General features: G+C 48.8%; 1 protein-coding gene across 50 annotated transcripts in view; it reads right to left on the bottom strand.

Annotated features, from left to right (window-relative positions):
• Positions 1-14,112: 14,112 nt before the first annotated feature.
• Positions 14,113-22,379, bottom strand: part of CELF4 (CUGBP Elav-like family member 4) — a 295,620-nt gene continuing 287,353 nt past the window's right edge. For all 50 annotated transcript variants that reach the window (XM_081078116.1, XM_081078145.1, XM_081078133.1 and 47 more), the window contains one exon: positions 14,113-14,957. The gene's annotated coding sequence lies outside the window, so the exon portion shown is untranslated. The remainder of the gene's footprint in view (positions 14,958-22,379) is intronic.

Below are 22,379 nucleotides of genomic sequence, written 5' to 3'. Positions count from 1 at the left end.
CCATATAATTCTTCATATTCATTTTACAGATGAAGAGAGTTCAGAGAACAGTGACTTGTCTGTGCTCCCACATCCTGTCAGTGACAGGTCTGGCTGCCAAGCTCGTCCCCTCCCCACTACAGTACCTCATCATTACCATGGTCTGCTGTTCCATGATGAACGTTTTTGAGCATCTCAACTAGGACTGAACATTCCACCATCATCTCTCAGAAGTGAGCCTTCACAGACCACCTGGGCCAAGCTGAGCAAAAATGCAGCATGTCCACTCCTCAGAGGCTTGGTAGGTCAGTAACCCTCAAGGACAGAGTGCCACCATCTGCACTTCTTTCTGTCCATAGACGGAGAGGCCATGGGAAGGCTATCCAAAGCAATATCCCTGGGAAAAGGACAAATCTCTCCAGGCGGCATAACGGATGTGACTGTCTTCTCCAAAATAAAGGTTGTGACAGCCCGAGTTAAGACCTCTTCTGAAAAGACAGTGACCAAATGAGGGTGAGGCTTACCTTCACCTTGGGGGAGGAGGTGGTAGGTACTCTGGTAAAACCAGTAGTTTGGTGCTTAGGAGTCCTGTAGGAATGACTACGTCAGAACCTTCATGGGGATAGTCCCCTCTGATTGGCATCTTGTGGCTGAGCGTCAGCACTTTCCTAAACTTTCCCCTCACAGGATAACCTGCTGGTCATGGAGTGTTTTCATTTCTCTTGGCATATACCTAGGACTAGAATTGCTGGCCACATGGGAACTCTGTGTCTAACGTGTTGAGGAACAGCTGGACTGTTCCAAAGCAGCCACCCTATTTTACCTCCCCACCAGCAGCACATGAGGGTTCATGGGCACTTCTTACTTTCCTCTATAATCCCCCCTTTCGCTATTATTACCACTACTGGGGTTCAACACCTTATCCAGTCTCCCTTCTGCACTCTGCTCCCCTTCCAACTCAACTACTGGCCATTTCCCAAAGACACGCTGCCCTTTCCTGCCTGTGGGATTTCTCCGTTTCCCTCTTTTTTTACATGAACCTGCTTCCATGGTTTCCTGATCTTCTCAGGCATTATTACAGACTCTGCTCCAACAATACTCTCGGTCCCCTGTGACAGCCCACTTCCAACTGTGCTGTATTGTTTTGTGTGCTGTTTGTCTTCCCTATTAGAACACTATGTTTCCAAATATATATTGGCCTTGGAATCGACCCAGCCTTACCACTTGTGAGTTGTCTACATTTAGGCAAGTTACTTATACCCTCAATGCTTCACATATAATCATTTATAAAAGTATTTGTAAAAATGGAGTGATACTCCCTACTTTAAAAGTTTGGTGCCTGGAACACCGACCTAGCCCTAGAAACTAGCCCAGAGGAAAGCCAGGATGACAGGGCCAAAATGTCCATGAAAGCAGAGCTAGGCGGGATGTCCAGTGGAGCCAGAGGAGGATCTGAGAGGGGCCTTCTCGGAACATGGAGGAACCAGAAGGCGCAGGAGGAAAGAGCAGGGGAAGAAAGTAGCAGAGGTGCTTGGCTAGAAGACCAGCCCCGTTTGAGATCTGGACAGGATATGGGCACTGGCCTCTCCCTTCCCCCACTACATCCACAGCTGGGCAGCTTCAGCTGGTACCTACCTCACGGACAGCACCGCACAGACGACGGCCTGACCACAGCCCCGATGCCCGAGGTCCACTGGGCTTCACCTGTGCTGCGGGTATGAACTGGTCCCCCCCATACTTCAGGCCCTTTAAGTTCTGAGATGGGTCTGGCTCTGAGGTGAGGGAGCTGGTGGAGGGGAAGGCTGGCTCTTCTGCTTCCTGTCGCTGCTAGCTGATAGGGTGAACCCCACAGCCCCAGTGTTTGGCTTTCCCCCCCAGCTGGAGGTGATTTAAGCTTGTTGGATTTATATAACATTGGGAAATGGTAAACTGTGTAAATTTGCCATGTTTTCCAGGGACAGTTATTTATGGAGGGACATTCTTAACTCAAGTGCAGAAGTGTTAAATCATTATAATAAATTCATGCTATTCAGACTTTCTTACATTGTAATAAATTCTTTCTAAGCATGAATGAGGAGATCCATGATTCCTCTAACATACCATTATGTATTTCTTCTCAAAATGACACAGCTTACTATATCAACTTGGAGAATAACAGAAGGAGATTTACTGTATTGGAGGGAAAAAATAGTTGAGTAGCAATGAATCTGAGAAAGGACTTGGGAGCAGTGACCCCAGAAGAACTTCTCCCCGCCTCTCTGCTTGCTTCTTACCCGGTGGTTGGAGCAGCGCCTGGCTAGGGGTGCGTGCCCAAATCTCCCAGCTGAGTTTCCGAAGAAGCTCTGAGCAGAGCAATGGGGCTAGCGACCCCTGTGGCCTCTGCCGTGTCCCATCAGGGGGAGGTGTTGCAGTGGGGCTCTATCAGAAAGGAATACTCTCCCCATGATGTGACGTCCCTCCCAAAAGCAGCAGTCAGGGCACAGAGCTGCCTGATATAGCCCTCTCTCATCTCCGGTCTCACCTCGCAACCCACCAGGATACTCCCTTGGACCGGAGGATTCATAGCTGTCATCCAATTCTCCAAGCAATCTATAATCCAAAAAGTTCCAGAATCCCTGGTCTCCAGGAAAATCGGAAGCGTGTTTGACTCTCCACTATGTGTGAGGCACAGTCCCTGACCTCCAGCAGCACACAGGAACTGACTCGAGCTGTGTTCAGACTCCCTGGAGGTCACTGCAGCCACGGAGGCCCGGACGGCAGCTGCTGGCGGGGGACATCAGTCAGAATTTTCCCAGAAGATGGGACGGTTGACCTGGGCAAAAGCAGGGAAGGAAGCGTTCTCCGGGCAGAGGAATCATGTGTCAAAAGGCGGGGAGCCCCAGGCAGTAAGCTCCAGGACAACCCTGAATGCTGGGCTGGTCTTTAGATTTGGGAGCAGCAGCAGTGCCCAGCGGAAAGAACCCAGCATAGATTCCAGTACTCAACCACAGTTTACAGTTTCCCTGGTGTTGCATCAGGGGCTTGGGTTCAAGTCCTTGCCACCACAGCTGAGTGACACTGGGCAAGTCCTTTCACAAGTGCAGATTCAGTGCTTCTGTCTGCGAAACGTACACAAACACGTAGGCAAACTGCCTTGCCTGGCTCACAGTTGAGAAGGGGGGCCAAGAAAGGGGGCCTCAGGCACCTGCTGGGTAAACAACTGCAAAGCACTTTACACACATCGGGTGCTGTCATCTGAAGGCTGGCTAGGGGCAGTGGGCCCCCCTGAAGCATGGAGAACTAGGGATTCCATGACAGCCAGGCGAGGCTCTGCGTGCCAGCTCCCAACCACCCTGCCTGCCGTTGCATGTCAGTCACCGCCTCCGGCAGTGCTCCCAGTGCCCGCCTTGGCTTCCAGCAGGGCACCCCATTGCATCTTTACCCCAGTCTCAGAATGGCATTTACCTCCGTTTCTCCCACCAGCTTGGGCTGCCTTCCCAAGAGTCAGGACGGGGTCAGAGCCATCACCTCATTCTCTGTACAGAGTCCCGGCCACCTCTGCTTCAACAGCCCTGGCTCTCCAGAGCCCTGCCTTGAGGACTCAGGAGCGACAGAACCAAGAGCTGTTCTAGAGTGGGGACCCCTACCCGAAGCTGTGTTCCACCTGCCTCCACAAGGGGCGCGGTGGGCCACTCACCGCCCTTCCTTCTCTCCGGCCCCACCCGTCTCCACACGCCACCTGGAGTATTTCCAAATCTGTCCCTTCTCTCTTCAGAACTGATGATGTTGTTTTCTTGTTTTGCTAATCATTCTGCTCTTGGGGCGGGGATTCGGGAGGGACCCCCAGGAGCCAGGGCTAGGTGGCGTTTCCTTAACGGGCTGCAGGCAGAAACCACCGTGGCCTCATCATGCTTCCATGACACCCACTTCTCATGTCCACGTTGGGCGTTTCTCCTTTTCAGTTCCCAGCACATTTCCAGGGAAAGAAGTTGGGGAGGGGTGGGGGCAACTAGTCCCTGCAATGCCCAGTCCGCGAGGCTGACAGCTTTCCCCAGGCTGACCCAGCTCATGCTCACACTGGCCACATTATTGTTTCAAACATTTCATTTTGAAGTCAGACTTACAGAAAAGTTTTTGGAAATAATATGAAGAATTTCTATATACTCTTTACCCATATTCCCCAAGAGTTCACCTTTTAACTCATTTCCTTTATCATTCACTTATTCTCACACATATATAAACGCATATTACTATTTCCTATCTGAAACAGTTGAGAGTAAATTGCAGACACAATATTCTTCTTTCCCCTACATAGTTCAGCATATATTTCCCCAAAACAAGGACATTCTCTTACATAACTACAGTGCAATGATGAAAATCAGGGCATTAACCTTAAGGCTGTTGTCATTATCAACCTACAGACCTTATTTAACTTTTGCCAGGTTTCCTTTTTAAGTTTCCTTTCTTCGAATATCCTTTTTAAGAAAACAAAAATAAATCCTAGTCCAGGATCCAACCTCTGATCGTAAGTTGCATTTAGTTGTCATGTGTCTTTAGATGAGTGCAAACTATTAATTTTTATTTTGTAGAATGTGCCCCAATTTGGATTTGTCTGTTTTCTTATGATTGAATTCAGGCTATGCATGTTTAGCAAGAATAAGTGATGCTGTGCTCTTCTCAGTAACTCATACCCAGAGGCCCATGGGTAGCTATTTCTTTCATTCCAGGCAATGTTAACTTGACCACCTGACTAAGGTGATCTCAGGTTTCTCCTCTGCAGAATGACTAACTTTCCCTCCATAGTTTATACGTATCGTGTGGGGGAGGAGGGACCTTTGAGACGATGTAAATATTGTTTCTCATCTATCTTTTTTTTTTTTTTTTTTTTTTTTTTTTTAAAGATTTTATTGGGGAAGGGGAACGGGACTTTTATTGGGGAACAGTGTGTACTTTCGGGACTTTTCTCCAGTCAAGTTGTTGTCCTTTCGATCTTAGTTGTGGAGGGTGACATTTAGCTCAAGTTGTTCTTTCAGTCTTAGTTGTGGAGGGCGCAGCTCAGCTCCAGGTCCAGTTGCCCTTGTTAGTTGCAGGGGGCGCAGCCCCATCCCTTGCAGGACTCGAGGAATTGAACTGGCAACCTTGTGGTTGAGAGCCCACTGGCCCATGTGGGAATCGAACCGGCAGCCTTCGGAGTTAGGAGCATGGAGCTCTAACCACCTGAGCCACCGGGCTGGCCCCCTTCTCATCTATCTTTTACCCACTGGTTTCAGCATTCATTGACGGTTTGGCACATTCAGTTTAAATCCTTAGTCTTCCTGAGTGTTCCCAGCCCAGTGATAGGAGATTGGAAAAGGGGACCATTCGCTTCTTGTCCTCAGGGCCTTCAGCTGGAGGAGGAGGGAGGCAAAAGCACAGAGCACAGAACAGTGGGGACATGGGCCCAGTGAAGTGATCCTCCCTGTGGGCATCAGGCGGCCATAAGAGAGGTGCTCAGTTGGAACTAGAACCCCCTGGAGCAGGTGTACACTGAACTCAGGACAAGAAGAATCTGAATAGTCAGAAACCTGGAATAACATGAGAATCTGTGTTCATAAGCCATGCTTGAGGGCCCCAATGGGACCCTGTCTCAAACGCCCGTCATCCAGGGAACCCCCAGGGTACTGAGAAGACCGGAACCACCAGGCTTTCTTTTGATCCCTGGTCAGAGTTGGGGCAAGGTGGAGCAGAGGGGCCTGGCCTGGCATGTGCCAAGCCTGGGGTGCTTTAGAAGGGGCCCATGGGAAGCATTCATTTCCCTCACTCCATACCTCTTCTCACTCTTTCAGCAAACATTATTGAGCATCTACTACGTGCCAGGCACTGAGTTCAGTGCTGAAGGCACAAATGCCCTTAAGTGGTTCATTAAAGGGGATGCTTTGAGCCCAGGGGCCTCTTCAGGGCACCCAGCACTCGGGAAAGGCAGCAAGTGTCTTCTGCCCAAAGTTGAAAGCAGAATAAAGTGGTGGGTAAAACACTGCTGAGTTCTCTAATTCATGTGACTCTCACCTCAAGAGCTAGGCTCAGGGCATTCATGGGTCCCTCCTCTGCCTTCTATCTCCTCCACTGCCCTTTCCCACCCAGCACTTAGCAGAGAGCTCTGGGCCTGTTGGAGCTGGGCTGACTCTTGGAGACCCAGGACACTTGCTCACTTTGCAAGGAAGGAAACAGGCAGAGAGGGCTGAGTCTTTCCAGGACCGTCAGCTCTTCACTCTTCTGTCCTGTGGTTAGACCACGTGTCTTTGTTTGAGGCTTGAAAATAGAGTCAGTGAAGAAACTTCCGTGTGAAGAGACGTTACACACGTGCGTGAATAAGCAACCTCTTGCAATATAATAGATTAAAAGCGTGGAATCTGCCGTGGCCGGGAGGAAGGGCTGGGTTCAAACCCCAGCTCAGTCACACCGCGTGACTGTCAGCACACCACTTAAGCTTGTCTGTAAAATGGGGTCCAGAGTTGTTGGGGAGGCTCACTGAGGTGGTGTCAGTGTCTGGGTGGCGAGTAAGTGGATTGTTTTTAAACAAGGCCCCGTGTCTTCCCGGCATACTCCCCGTCTACCTAAGACATCTGGAGGTTCTTCAGAAGGTCTGGGGGCCTTTGTTCCTCCAGGCCCCACTCCCGCGGGATCTCTTGAGCCCTTGCTCGCCCTCCACTATTCCACCCAGGTGTCTCCTCCCCCCCAGTCTGCGCTACTTGCTGCCCTCCTCGGGGCTTCCCGGGGCCCCCTGCACAGTTCTACCATGTGACCCTGCAGTGGTCTTTTACCGTCAGGGAACCTCAGATGGGGTGACTGTAGCTGATTTTGAATCTAGGCTCCATTCCTTTCTTGCAGTGTGACTTCGGGCAAGTTACTAACCTTCCCCAAGTCTCCGATTGTTCATTGGTAGCGTAATTCTGCACTTTGCAGAACTACTTCCACGATTAGAGATAACACCCATAACACAGCTGGCACTGTGTCTGGAAGGTGGCTACTGTGCACTCTCTTCATCACTCCACCCCAATCCTTGCACAGTGCTGGTGTTTGGGACGTGCACTGTAAATATTGGTTGAGCAGGTTAGGGAACACATATACTCCCTGTCCCAAGGAAATTTTTATTAAAAAAGCAGAACTAAGTGAGGCCCCAGTAAAACCCAAAGAAAAAGTCCTAGCAGTGGGATCCAAGGCCCTGAGCAGGCATGGAGTGCAGTGGGGCCGGTGTGTTGCGTCAGCCCAGAGACCCTCATGCTAGTTCCCAGGGGCTGCCCATGCAGCCCACACCCTGCCCATCATGCGGGGTGAAAATGAACTACAGTCGCCCTACTTGGAAGCCCCTCTTTGGACCCCAAGAGGAAGAGGGAGACAAGGTTGCCAGCACTGGGTCCACTGGATTTCCTGCCACCCAGTGCCCATGGCCCCGAGCTGGGCCCCAGGAGGAGTTAGGGAGAGAGGGACAATGGCCAACATGATTCACATGGAGACTCGAGACGCGAGGAACCAAAGCTCAACCGGAGGAGTACAAGGCCTTCAGAAATGGCTAAAATTGCTCCTTGGTTTTGAGTGATGGAAAACCACTTTGCATTCATCTTAAGAATTTGCTTCTAGTTTTCTCCAGAGTTCAGTGTACTGGGGAAAACAGAGCTGACACAGCTCAAAAGGTTTCTGAACTTCAGGTAGCTGCATAAAATGTTAATAGATACTGCGTTTATTTCAATTTAATGTCCTCTCCTTGTTAATAATAAAAGCTAAGTGGCTTTTTGGGTTGTTTCTCTCTCCTTCCATGCTCTCCCTTCTGTCCTTACCATCAGCAAGTGTGACTAGGCAAGGAGAATGATGGACTTATTAGCAACGTGTTTTGTAACTCACCTTTAAGAAGTTCAGTTCCAGCCCAGATAATCAAGGAGAGAGAAGGGAAGAAAAGGACTGGTACCTAAGCCAATACAGATGATGCCATTTCTTAAAGAAAAAATTGGAATTATTGAGAGAGAAAAATGTGAGAAGAAGGAGGGAAGAGAGATAGGAGACATGAGATAAGGGTTGGAGGGAAGTAACTGTGCAGAGAATTTGCAACCAAGCGCGACACGATGTAGAGATTAAGAGAACAGCTTTGCAGACAGATCTGGGCTTGAACCCTAACTCTGGGTCATCTTGGAAGGACTTCACCTCTCTGAGCATTTTTCCTCATCTGTGAAATAGAGATGATGACACCTACCTCAGAGAATTAGATGAGATTATAACCAAGCAGCTCTTATCACCGTATCCACCTCAGAGCAAGCACCCCATGAGTGATAGCTATATACCCATGCCTTAAAGAGAAGAGCCCAACTGGTAAGACTGTGACTTCAAAGGGCCTGATTCTTCTACTCAGCCGGTGGGGTGCTGAGCGTCCCCGGGCCTGGCCGAGACTCCCATGGGCCAGCTGTGGGAGCCTGGGCACGTCGCTAGCTGGTTCTGGGTCTCCCTACGGAAAAACGATGATAGCTGAGTCGCTTACACCAATGAACCCCACATCTATACACTAAAGACAAGAATAAACAAACACCATGGCTAACACTGGATGGAACGGGTGGCTTGATTCAGGGCTAGGAAGAAGAGTTTTCATTGAATACTTTATCATAGTTTTTGAATTTTGAAATACATGAATGTTGCCTACTCAAAACAATAGGTAACATTTGTAAAATGCAAAGACCAAATTAAGATGCATCCTGAGGCCTTATGAAGCAGGAGGCGGATGGCTGCAGACAGTAACCACGGTGGCCTTCGGAATGTTCTTGGAAGAAAGAAAGGACAAAGAGACAGGCAGGGGTATAGGCACATCAACTACTTGGGGTCCCTGGAAAAGAGTGGTGAGCAGTGAAAGACGGCGGTGTGTGCATCTCGACATGACAGGAATTCTCTTGGGCATGTCACTGGATGACTGGACTGAAGAGAAAATGACTTAAAGTGGTCTGGTGTCAAGTCCAAGCTTGCCTTGGATGGGATGTGAGTTGTCAATGGAATCCAACTAAAGACAGGGAAGGAGGAGGGGATCAGACCGTGAACTATTCATTCATAGTATCTGTACTGTAAAGGAATTTGCAACTCAGAGAATCCTTGGGGTGGGATGTGGCTGGGTGGGGCTGTATCTTATTCACTCCTCACAACCCTTGGGGGTGAGGTGTATTATTATCCCCATTTTAGAGATAAGGAAATTGAGGCTCAGAGAGGTTAAATAACTTCCTGAGTAACACAGAAGGTATTTCAGAGCACTGGGATTAGCGTCCCAGTTTAACAGCAAAGTCCATGCTTTTTTCACTCTAATGCACTGATCTCCACCATCCTTCTGGTCTGGGCAAATCCCAGTTAGAACTCCACAGAAGGTGCAAGAGGAGTGGGGGTGCTCAGTTTCCTGAGGCGATGAAGAGTTAGGCTAGCATGAGGAAAGAGGACTAGGAGTGGCAAGGAGGAGACTGGGTTGCTGGTGCTGGCTGCCCAGCCTTTCACCCCCCTTACTAGCCGGGCCTTGGAGTATCTGGGGGTGTTGAAGGCCAGAGACTGATGGGAGGGAGAAGGGCAGGTAACCAGAGGGAGGACAGCTTAGAGAAAGAGAGGGAGGGGCAGTAGAGAGAAGCGGCTATAAAGTAAAAAGCTTATACTTGCACATGCTTATCTGAGGACAAAGAGATGTTGGCTCTGCACTTATTCCAAATGTGCTGTTGTTACTTAAAAAGCATTTCCAGGAGACCAACCTCTTTGGAATGTGATTTCAGTTGTTGTTTCCTTCCTTCCTTAACTCATTCATTCAGGTAGGCAGTGCATCAACACTGAGCGAGTATCCAACTGCCAAGGCTGAATAGTCTCTGGAAGGTGGGACATAAATGGTAGCTAATCATTTTTATTTGGGGCAGATTCCATTTCGGGAGACAGACAAATGACATTCACAACCAAGTCTGATACTGTCGCCTTGGGTGGGGCTGGGCCCTGAGCTCCCGTCCCAGGTGGCCCTTGGGTTCAACCCGGGTATAATTCAAACATTGGCTCTGTAGACCCCTTGCCAGGAGGAGCTGTAGATTTGCCGGGCCCAGCAGCAGCAGAACTTGAAAGGTGGAGGACTTGGGGTCACTCGTGGGTGGGGAAGCTCTGGGACCGTCTGTGTCTCATTGTACTGGTGCTGTGTGTGCAGGAGGGGGTGAAATCCAGCCCAGAATAGGAAAAAAATCAGATCTTTATAAAAACCCAGGAGGAGATGGGAGCTATTAACTGAAAGTTCTCAGTGAACATATTTTTTGTAGATTAGCATCGCACAGAAAGGAGAGAAGGGAGAGAAGAAAAAAGTGAGAGAGAAGATAAGAGTACAAAGCGGGTAGGTGAAGAGCAGAAAGGCTTTTGAAAGTGCTGCTGGAAGGAGCCTTGGGGGAGGCCTGGGGCTCACCCTAGGAGCGGGGGGGGGGGGGGCCCCCTTGGCTAAGGCTGGGAGGTCACAGTTCCCCCCATGCTGCCGCAGCAAGAGTACAGCGGCTCCTTGCTGCTCAACAGGCCAGGGCCAGCCTTAGACATCAGTGCAGCAATGAAAACACGAGGGGAAACTAAGTATCTACCAATGAAATGACTTGATATCTGGGATTGGCTTCAAAAGAACTCATGAGTTGATGCATGTTGACACTAGGTGTGGGTGATGGGTACATGGGAGTTCTGTAGGCAAGGATCTGTACTTTTTATTAAGTTTGAGATAAAAGGCTTATGATAATAAGTCTCTTCAAAATAGGGGAGCTATGAATGAATTACACACTGCAGGTAGAATAGTAGCAGAGGAATATAAGCTATAGGACATAAGCAGAAATTAATGAGAATTGTGTCTTGGGTTTTCTTAAATAATACTGCAAACCAAGGGTTCTTAACCAGGGGATGATGGAGGAGGTGCAGGATCCCCAATCTCTCTGTAGTCACGTGCAAAGTGACCTGACAGTTTTCAGCAAGTTTTCAAAGAATCAACTTTCCCCCACAGGTTAATAAATTGTATTCTCTCTTAAATGCACTGTGCATACATTAGTTACTTGGTGTGTGGTTTTTAAACAGAGGATGTATTTTCTAGAACTGACATATTCACATCTAGGCCCCGTGTTTTCATCCCTTCTCTTCAGTCAAACTTGCCTAGAACAGAGCACAACTGGCTGGCCCGCTTCACAGCCCAGGGCCCCAAGGCACCCACAGTGGAGGTGGGGGAGGGCTGTGCCAGAGAGAAGGGTGCACAGTGGGGAGGTGGAGACAAGGGGACAGAAGCTGTCTGGGGAGGCCAGTGAGGCCCCTTAGGGTCTGAGAGTGACAGGAGGAAGCCTTGAGGTTCATCATCCTCTGGCAGATTCATTGGCTTTCAGTTGCAAATGTCCAACAAAAACTTCGGTTTTGAGGCATCTGAGGCTTAAAAACCCCAAAATTCATTAGAAAACACCTTTCTATTCCTTATAAGGAAGTGCAACACCCAATCTGATCTCATGCCCTTTGCAGTGAGTTCCACCAAGAAGTGCAGGGCCCCACCGGTTCCGAGCAGGGGCAGAGCAGGCTGTCGCCTGGGCTTGCAGCCTGGCGGGCAGGGGAGGTGTGGGGTAGGTAGTTCAGTGGACAGTGAGACTCTCATCTGGGAACCATCGCTACATTTAAGTCAAGGCTTGAAGTCCTGTCCCATTTCCGGAGCGTGAAGGGCAGCTAACTTTTCACAAGCGAGTGGGAGAAACAGGAACTTGGCCCCTGGCCCTGGCCAAAGAGATGAGCTTGAACACAGGGTCCCGGCATTGCTCTTTAACTGGGGCTCTGAGCTGGTCTCCACCACTCCCCTTCAAAGATGGGGGAGGGCTGAAGCCATTCCCCACTCCCATAGGAGTACGGCACAGACAGACAGACACACTTTTGTCTCCTGACCAGGCATCTGAAACCATGCAGCATCCTCCCCCTTATGTGGAGGGAAAAGGAAACCGCAGGTGGGAGGCTGCCTGTCCCTGAAGCAGTCTGCAGGGCTGCAGGCTGGGGACCAAGCGTGTGGAGGTAACACTGAGGAAAAGGGGGGCTGATGCAGGCTTGTGGCAGGTGTGTGTCCGCCCGGGGCCTTCACCTCAGAAGGTGCCCTTTCCTCTTCACCTCCCCTCCCGTCCCCCATGTCCTGCTTCACGTCCCTCTTCATTCTCTGTTCCTCATCCTGTAACACCTTCCTTCTCAAACCTCCTCTGGCCTCGGGGCTTGGGCATATCTCTCTGTGTCATGATGGAAACATCTGCAGCACTCCAGGAAGCTGCTCCCTCTATACCCGCCTCCCCATCAGAACCCTGACTCTGAGGACGCCATCCAAGAATCCTGTTTCCTCCCCCCATGCAAACTGTCAACACAGGGGAAGGTACAGGAATCAGAAGCAAAATACTCGGCAAGTTTTGGGTTGTGTCCTCATCATTCTTCCTTTACTGTGGTCCCTGCCCTACTCAGGTCTGGTGGCCTCAGTTTCCTCCTGTCAGGGAGGAAAGGGGCACTTTCGGTTGTGTTTGGGCACCGTGCGTGACCACCCCTGCCCAGGAAGCAAGAGAATGGGTTTGCAATGGAGACTTTCAGAGATACGTACCAGTTGAGAGAAATTGTTCTAGGTGTGGAACTGGACCTTGTTTTACTGCTCCATCACCTTCCAGGAAGCGCTCCACACTGCTTAGGCTCTAAATGAGGGCTGCAAACAGGTTCCATAGAGAGAAGGACCATGGCTACTTCCATGGCCACCCTTGGGGCCACAAGACACGGCTGGCCAGATTGTGAGAAGCACAAACCACTGAAAAAGTTTTTTTAAACTGTGCTTTATTTAGGGCTAAGCTGGAGAAAGCGTCATCCAATAGTTACAGGTTACAAGGAGTTTTAGGGAGTTGAGTGTGAAAAGAGCAGTTGTACTGAACTGCAGCTGTTTTTTTTTTTTTTTTTACAACATCTGGACATCCTAAAAGGAGGAGCCAAGAGGAAGAAAAAAAAATTTAAATAATAATTAATCAACTCAACAGAAAGAAAGGAAAGACAGGAGGCCTGAGAGGAACCAGTTGTTCTTCTAAAATAAAAAAGGAAAAAAATGGTAGGTCCAAGAGCCCCGGCCTCCAGATGAATTGGGCGTCAATGAAAGGAGGGATTGAGGCAGAATGCCAAAGCAAGTCTTCCCAACGGTGCAAATAAATTATAATAAATATGTTATACTTTAAAATATATGTGTTCTTAAATAATTCAATGTTTTTTTTCTGATTCTGAGTTTTTTAAGCAATGTCTTTTTTTAACTGCTCTAAAGTCATTTACCAAAGATAAATATCGTGCTTTCATTAAATAGTTTCCTTGTTTTTTTCTCTATCATTACAATTAAAAGTCCTACAAAATATGCAAATTTATTTACAGAAAAACAGAGCCGGCATCATTTAAACATCCCTGTTTTTCAAAATTCCTTGTAAACAGTTTCAGAAATTCTTCAAAGATTGTTTGTTTTTCTCTCTCTTGTTTAAGGTTTTTGTGTGTGTGTGTGTTGTTTTGTTGTTTTAAGATGAAAGTTCCCAGGTCTCCCTTGCCCGGAAAGTCTCTGGAGCAAGCATGGAAGGCGAGTGAAGCGGAAGGTGTCAGGGCTTGCGGAGAGCGGGCGAGCGCGCAGCTCCCGGGAGCGAAGCGAGGCGAGACGAGGCGAGGCGAGGAGGCGAGGAGGCGAGGCGAGGCGAGGGCGCCAGGGCGGGCCTTCTGGCTGATGGCGCGGCCTCCACCGGCAGTGGGCAGCCAGGAGCCCGCAGGTCAGGGCAAGTCCGGCCTGGCCCTCGGGGTCAACGGCGTCGTCCGACAGCACTCGCGGGGAGAAGGGGTTGATGCTCAGTCTAAACTCTACAAAAGTACAGTCCTACAACATCTGGGATTTTAGCAGTAACGCTAACTTCTATAGGTTTTTTTTTTTTCCTTTTTTATTTTTTATTTTTTTATTTTTTGCTTTCCTCTAATTTTTCTTCTATTATATAGGTATTTTAAATTTCTCCTTTTTAAAATTCTGTACAACTATTATGATTTTTAAGAGGGGGAAAAGTTAGAAGCATTTACAGACTTTTCACAACAAATATCTTGCCTTATAAGTCCCTTTTTTTTCCCCTCCTTGTTTTCTCACACTTCACAGTTAATGAGTTTTAATATTTTTGTTGCTTTCCCCAAATATCCACCAACTTGTTTTTCTCAACAGCTCCAACCAGACATATAATACAGAAAACCATAGGAAAGTGTCATAGACTTGAGTGAGGGTAATCAAAGCGCCTCTCAAAGTATCAAAGAACTATTACCTTGCTGTTTTAAAAGCATTTAAGCATATTTTTTTCCTTTTTTTGTGTTTTTGTTTTTTTTGTGTTTTTTTTTAAATTTTTTATTACTTTTTTCATAGAATCGCTCTAAGCTGTTTCAAGAACAGCCAGAAGGCAGGAAGGAGGTTCTCCTCCGTTCCCCCTCTATTTGACATAGAGCTACACATCTGCAATAAAAAGTTTGGTCCTTTGGTCCCTAAATAGCTAAAGGAATGACAGATAGAGATGCTCAGTGGCGGCCTCCCAGCCGCCCCCTGGGGACCAGGTCCCACCACACCGCTTGCCCCAGCCTGCCTCAGGCGCCCACGGGCTGGAAAAGCCCCAGGGATCGGTAAGCAGCGTCTCTTCCCAGTTCCCAGCCCTTCAGCCTCCCCATCTGGTCGCAAGTTAGTTTGTTTTAAAAGTTGCCTTTTTTGTTTTGTTTTGTTTTGTTTCCTCATTTTTCTTCATCTTCTTCTTCTTTATGTCATATGTATTTTCCCCCAAACACGTGCCCTCTGAACTCCACAGACGCTATACTTTCCTTGAAGAAATGTTACAGTCACAGAGAGTGTCTGGAGTCCTCAGCTTGATTGATATTGGCTGATATGTCAAAGGTGTCATCCAACAGTTCTCATTTATAAATAGAGAGAGAGAGAGGTTTGTTTTTTAATGTAGCCCATTCAGCATCCTGCCCTAAAATGAAGAAAATCAGGGCTGATTAAGCCAAGAGAGGAAACACAAAATGCATCCAAACACCAAAAGGAACCTGCCTGGGGGTTAGGGTGGGAGCTCTGGGGGATGGTGGGAGGGAGGGACAAAACCACTATGAGAATTAGTCATGATCATGATACATAAAGAAGAAATTGACACTCTTCTATTCCGAGTGAGAAACCACTGGGAGACGTAGTGGTGATGCTTGTAGCTGAGGTTTAGTTGTTGGGAGAGGGTCTCGATTTGGGTTCCTTTAGAGTCTGGATTAGGGTATGGCTCAATCTAAGGGAAGAATTTGGGACTGTGGGATATGAATTCGTAATTAAACTGATCTCTGAGGGCTCTAGCCCAGATACAATATGTATACAGAAGCCTAGCAAACAAGACAGCAAAAATCTAGCAGCCCAGCCCACTCCTCCCCCACGTGAGGAAAGAACGAGGAATGATCCGTGACATTAATTTTGCTGAATCCTTGCCCAGTTTCCAGCCAACTGCTTCTTTCCCAAAGTCAGTAACTATTTGCGAGGCTATGTATATATATGTATATCTGGATATATGTGTAGAACATATTCACCTGCACATATGTGGCTATCCATGGCTATGTGTGTATGTATATGCATAGATACACACATACACACACACACACATAATAGTTTTCTCATACATGCCAGGAAATTTAGAGGAAATTCAGAACTTCAAGGGTGTGGGTGGGAGAACCTAAAAGAAGTTAGAACAGATCTAATCATCAAACAAATTAACTCAGACGGTTCTCGATTTTGTTTCGAATGGTGGATTTTTGGTGTTTTGTTTTGCTTTTAAGAACAAAAATCATGATCTGACTAGAATCAAGAGGAGAATGCTTAATCATTGTGAATTAACAAATGAGACTCATCTCCATTCTAGCAAGCAGCTTCCACTTATACATGGGGGTGACTGGTTACATCAAGAAAGTTAGAACTGCAAAGCCCCCAGTTGAGGGGACAACGTCATGCGTATATCAATCCATGCTGGCAGGTTTTTCACACTGTTGATTCAACAAACAGCAAACCGTACACAGCAGTCTAAACAATTACAACACCAAATAAAATAATAATAAAATTAAAAAACACTTGTCAAGGACCCTTTTTCAGTTGTAAACAAAAAGGTGCATTTTGCTTTTGTCAGTACTGTTTTTTCCAAACCAACCAAAAAACCCTCCCAAAACCCCAGTCCCCCACCTTCCCTCCCCACATTTAATTTAGCAGAAGTGGCTACAATACAAACCTTACAATTGTTACCAGGCTCTCTCTCTCAGAGGCCTCTGGCTTTGTACTCTAGTTATTTTGGTTTAAATTTTTTTTTTTTTTTTTTATCATTCTGTTACTGTAGAGATTTCATTTTTGGTTTTGTTTTTCCTTTTGAAGTGAGATTTAAAATGGCCTAACTGGAAAAAGACCAGACCTAGGAAAGTGTCAATTGAAAAAGGCCCCCAAATTTCTCGAAAAAAATAAAATCACAATATTTTCAAGTGCAAGTAAATCAACCACGCATAGATATTTTTAAGATGTTTTCCTTATTTTTAAGAAAAAAAATAATGTTTTGCACAGTTAAATGATCCCATGTTCGATAATTCAGGAATTCATCTTTATTTTTACTACTTTTTTTTGTGCTTTTGTTTTGTTTTTTTTTCTCTATGTGACATCTAAAGAAGCATAAAAAACGCTGAACAAGAAAAACCAAACAACAGAAAGTAAAACCACTGCAAGCACCAAGAACGAAACAAAAATGAGCACAGCAAAAAAGATCGTGGCAGCACAAAAGTCAAGAGAATGCACGTGTGATCATGACTGGCCAATCATCAACTGATACAACATCCAAGAAAAACGCTCCAATCACAGCACCTCCACGAAACTTGACGGCAATTGTCATGCAACCGATTCTTAGCCTTGTTACATGACGCCATCATGTCACACTGTGAACTTTGAGTTGATTTGAACTTACGGATGGGGGACTGTTTTCTCCACTCTCATGTGATTACGTGAACTTTATTCCTAGCTCAGCGCGAGACTGTGGTGGATTTGACTGGCCCTGGTTGGGTTGTTGGAATTTGATTGAATGACAAAAGAAGAAAAGATTTATATATATATATTTATATATGTAGAGAGAGAGAAAGAGAGAGGGGACAAGAGTGTGGGCAATGGGGAAGGAAGCAGTGGGGCAGGGCGGGTGGGAGCAGGGAGTGTGGGAGGGCAGGGAGAGTTGGGTGGAGGGTGAAGAAGGGCAAGGAAGAAGTTAAAACAAAATTAAAAGAAAAAATATTTATACAGCACCAGACCACAGCATCAATCTAAAAGCTCTGATGAGAGAACAGCAGTCAAATCATAAGAGAACTGAAAAGAACTCAAAGGATGGAGGAAGCTGGCAGACAACAGACATGGGCACAGCGACACATACATACACACACGGCTGTTTACGCAGACACATGATACACCGTGAACAGCAGCAGAACCTCACACAGGGCCACTAAGGGCATCCATCATGCGTTGGGGGAAGGGGGGGCATGGGCGGTTTGGTGAAGGGGCCAGAAAAAAATAAAACAGCCCCTCAAACCACCTTGGCCGGCAAGCAGATCGGGGAGCAGGGTCTCTGCTTTATATCACCCTGGATTCTTTCTCTCTCCCCCAGGTGCCGAGCTCTCCTCACCTCCCCAGCCTTCTGTGGCTTCAGCCTGTGGACCAGCAGGGGGAGCCTGTCAGGGTGGCCCTGATGTGCCAGGTAGGTCAGAGGCTGGCTAAGGCGACTCTTGTAGCCCTGGGGTCCATCCATGAGACACTCTGCTGTCATAGTACAGTCCACACTGGCAGCCACTCAGCCCTCCCCCCTTCGGGCTCCACCTTGGCCGCCATCCCCAGAGAAGGGTGTCTCCACAGCACAAGCACCCACTGTCTGATGGTATGATCCTCTCCCCGTCCGCTCTGCCTCAACCCTCTTCCCTCAGAACCTTCAGGAAATGAACACGTTTAGTTTTCAGCTTTAGCGTAAGTCACATCAACATCCTGGAACATCTATAAACGCACCTGGGCACTACTGATTTCATTTCATAATAACCTGACACCCTTTGCTGTGCCCCCACGGTGGCCCATGTGACCAAAGTGAGGCTGCTCCTGGGCACACGCAGCCTTTAGAAGGCTCTGCACCATGCACCATGATAAGGCCACATGGAAGACTGCAGGGCGCCCTGCAGCCTAAGGAACACAGACAAGGACAGTCCACCAGACAGGGACCCTGGATCTCCAGTCTATGTGGCTGTCATTTTTGCTCTGCTGAGCTCGCCTACTCCACCTCGTCCTCCTCCATGCCTTTACACCCCACAGCCCCCGCCAGGTACAGCTTTCTAGACTGCCCCGTCTCACCGGCCCTGACCTGCCTTCTTTCCCGAAAGAGCCCTAAGTGGCTGAGGCTGGGTTCCCCCCTCTGTGGAGCATCATCAAATTATTCGCTTGGCGTTTTCTGCTGCACCCTTCACCATTTCGTGGTCCCTTGCCCCCACCCAGGGAGCTGGGCGAGGGGGTGTCCCAGCCTTCTTCGTGGCAGTCCTCAGGCCTGTGCCAGAGCCTATGCACCAGGTTGGTCAGCAGGGTTTCCAATCCACTAGGCTTCTACTCTCCACTCCTTCCTTATTTTCCTTTAGGGAGCGTGGAAGGGAAGACTGGGGTCTTGAAAAGTCACTGTGCGTAAGCTATGAAGCAGCTGTGAGGTGGCGATGTTAAGCCTAGAGCCGGGCCTCGGGCGCGGCCTTCACAGAAGAGCTCCCAGCCCCTCCTCCTCCACACACCCCTGCCCTGCCTGGCGGTCCAAGCTGAGGTCTTGCTCTTCCAACAGCATCTCTCCCTTACTCAGACCAGGGCCCATCTGCACACCCACCAGGTCCTGACACGCCACCCTCCCCTGCATTACCAACCCCTCCTAGAAGAAAGCCCTTAGACCCACCCAGGAGATCCAACTGGCAGATCCCTTTGGGTGGGAGAAGAGGCCTAAAAACAGAGGACGGCAGTGCTATCAGGTGTTGGCTACGGCAAGTACAACTAAGGGACCTTCTGGGGACCCCTCCTTCCCCCCAGTCGTGAGCACTTCACCCACTTTCCCCACTCTGCTGTGTTCCTCTGCCCACCCCAGCTTCCCTCCAGCTGCCCTTCAGTGCCTGGCACCATCCTGGATACTGGGGATTCAAGCTGGAGTATCACGCAGCCCCTCCTCAAAGCTCAATCCAGGAAACTTTCTCATACATACTCTCATCTCTTACACACGCTTGGCCCCCGACCTCCAAGCACACTCTTATACTCATTCAACCCCTATGGGGCTCCCCAGCATTCTGCGTGTGAACAGCTGACTACTCTCTTCATTAGGGAGCAGCTGTACCTCTGCTTCTGGGGGACCCCTTCCCAGCTACCCTCCTGAAGAGCCTCACAGAGCACAGCTCAATGGTGGCAGCAGGGTCACCAACCAGCATGGGGGAGTTTGAATTAGGCCTGGGACACTCCAACTCATGACCTGGGTGAGGAAATGATGGTCAGACTGAATCAATTCCAAGACCAGGTCCTGATCGCAGCAGGGCTCTGGTCAGGGAAGGCCCAGGTCCAAAGCCACCGCCCAGGCCGGCAGGTCAGACCCACAAAGCACAGAGCAGACACTGTGCAAACTCACACTCAGAGCCGAAGCCCAAGGCCCAGAAGGGACAGGACTCCCACAGGAGTCAAACAGGATGATCGGTGTGTCACCCAACCCAGAGCCACCTCAGCTGGGGACCCAGCGCCTACTAGGGAGCTTGGTAGCAGGACAAGGGACTCAGGTGTTCTGGCCACTAGCTGTCGACCTGGCCACGTCCGTGTTTTTGCCTCCTCTTCCTGTCTGTTTCCTTCCTCTTAGTTTCCTGGTAAACATTTCTTGGAGAAACTGCCATCTTAGCATGAGAAAACACTCCCAAGCAGCCAGAGGGGCAGGGGCAGCAGAAAAGCCAGGAACCAGGGAAGAAGGCGAGCTATGCTTTCAGAAGACCCAACCCCAATCTCCCACCCACCCAGGCTTCACTTTATGGAACCAAAGCCCAACCATGCTCCTCCCAGCTCCCCACAGCTGCCCTGTTAGGGCCCCTCTCCTTCCCGGAACTGTCACACTCTCATTCAGACTTGACCTTGGCCACCAGGCCTGCTGACCTTGCACCTTCACCACTGCGGGTGGCCAGCCCTGACCCTGCAATCCACGTCTTTGTCTCCTCTTTGCTCCTAGGGGTGGCTCGTCCCTCAGTCCCTGCTCAGGCTAGCCCTACCCTTCTGAGCACCTAGGACTTACCATTTCTAAACACCATTGATTAGCATGTAAAATTGTGCAGTATTTTAGCCGCTTTTGCATGCTGTTTCTTCCCTTGTTGGCAACCTGACAGTGGTCATGTCCCACTACAATCCCCAAGCCTGCCTCTCATCTTCGCACCCTCCTTCTGTTACAGCTTCTAATAGTCTTGGGGTGGGAAGCTTGAAAGCACTATGTGAAAATGCCGTCAACATAGAGATGAAAGGTCAACATTATTCTAGAGTTATGGCACATCATAGGCTTTTTAGAAGACAGCTTAATAGGGAGGATGTAGTCAGATGGTACCTGAGAAGTGGGATGTCATGACATGTCCCCTCTGATACTCAGGACACTCTGGGGTGGGAGGGGTGGGGTGATGACAGCAGTGGGGGTTTATCATTCTCCTTACTTGAAGGGGTTAAGAGCACAGCTTCTGGAACTAGACCCCTTGCTTCAAATCATGGCTCTACCACTCAGTCAGTAGCTGATAGGCAAGGGACTTAATTTCTCTGTGCTCCATTTGTAACATAGGACTAATAACACTACGTACCTTATAGGCAGTTATAGCTAAATACTTCTATCTTATAGTTATTACCTATAAGAACTGCACCTCACGAGTGATAAACACTGTGTGAAAGTCTGTCGTTCTCATCTTTCTGGCCTTTGTATTCTCTGGTGGAACAACCCACTCTGCTGTCTAAACCACTCATCTGAAGCCCCCACCCCAAGTATGACTGTCAGCTAGTTCTATCTTGAAGGCCACTTGTAACCTTATGTCCCAGACAATAAACCTGCTTTCCTCATCCCTTCATCTGAGAATTTCTCTGACCTCAAGGTTCTATCCTTGCTTGGGTTTTAGGTGCATCGAGGTCTAGGAGGCAAAGACGAAATGCTTGCTTGTGGGGGAGCCACAAAACACCCGCAGGGGCATCTCACAATCTCAGGGCATGACCCTGGAGCATGACCCCTCCTTAAAAATCCTCTGATGACACCAACACCTTGCCTTCCTTAGTGAATAAACTGAAGCCCAAGAGGGGAAGCACCTTGATCCAGCTCTTGCCTTAACGTTAGAGCTAATTACTTAAGAGAAAGTGTTCTATATCCAGCAATGGCTGCTTTCACTGAACCATCCCTCTCCTACGGACAAGCACCCACCTGCTGGCTGCCTCCTGTCTGTGCGCAGAGCCAGAAGCTCCATGCAGGTAAGATGGTGACCCATTCATCTTGTATCCCCAGCTCTGAGCCCACAGGAAGGTCCCACACTCTGAATGAACATGAGTATCTGTATCTTCATCCAAGCCAGAGATGGGCAGGGGTAGGAAGTCAGGAGGCAAGAGAGGTACTTTTTCGACCTTGCGGAGAGAGGAAGCTCAGTACCCTCTGAGAGAAGGTGAGTGCTGCTGCTGGATGTGGGGTATCCTGCCAGCAGCAGTGGGATTTGAAGATAGACAGGAAAACTGGAGACCTCCCTCCCAAACTCCAGACTCTGAACCTCCACTAAAATGTCTAATTCTCACATGCCTGATCTTTCTCCCAGCCCCTCTTCATCTCTGGGCATGACAGCTCTGCTCTTCCAGCCACTCGGGCCAAAAGCTCAGTGTCACCTTTGACTCCTTTCTCTCACACCCACCTCTAATTCATTACAAACAGTATCCTTGGCTCTGCCTTCCAAATACATCTAGAACTCAAATCCTCACACCACACCGACTGCTGTTACCTGGACTGAGTGGTCCCCGTGCCCTACACCTCTACTTTGGGCCCTGCAATCTATTCACACATTTCAGCAGTGATCCTGCTGAAACGCAGGGGAGTCACACCACTCTCTACTCAGAGCCCTCCAATGGCTCCCCACCTTCAGCCTCATTTCCGAGGAGAGGCCAAAGTCCATACAATGGCCTATGACGCCTTCACAAGATCACCTTCCTCACCTGGGAGGGGTGAGTGGGTGTCTCCTCTCTCACCTCCCCCCATGCTTATTCCCCTCCAGCAATCTTGGCCTCCTGCTGTTCCTGGAATATACCACCCTGCCCTGACCTTTTAGCTTTTATGCTGGCTGTTTCCTCACAGGGAAGACGCACT

The sequence above is a fragment of the Rhinolophus hipposideros genome (genome assembly GCF_964194185.1).
Source record: "Rhinolophus hipposideros genome assembly, chromosome: 17".
NCBI lineage: Eukaryota > Metazoa > Chordata > Mammalia > Chiroptera > Rhinolophidae > Rhinolophus > Rhinolophus hipposideros.
Note: the sequence above shows the minus strand (reverse complement) of the source record. Positions and strands in the feature narration are given on the sequence as shown.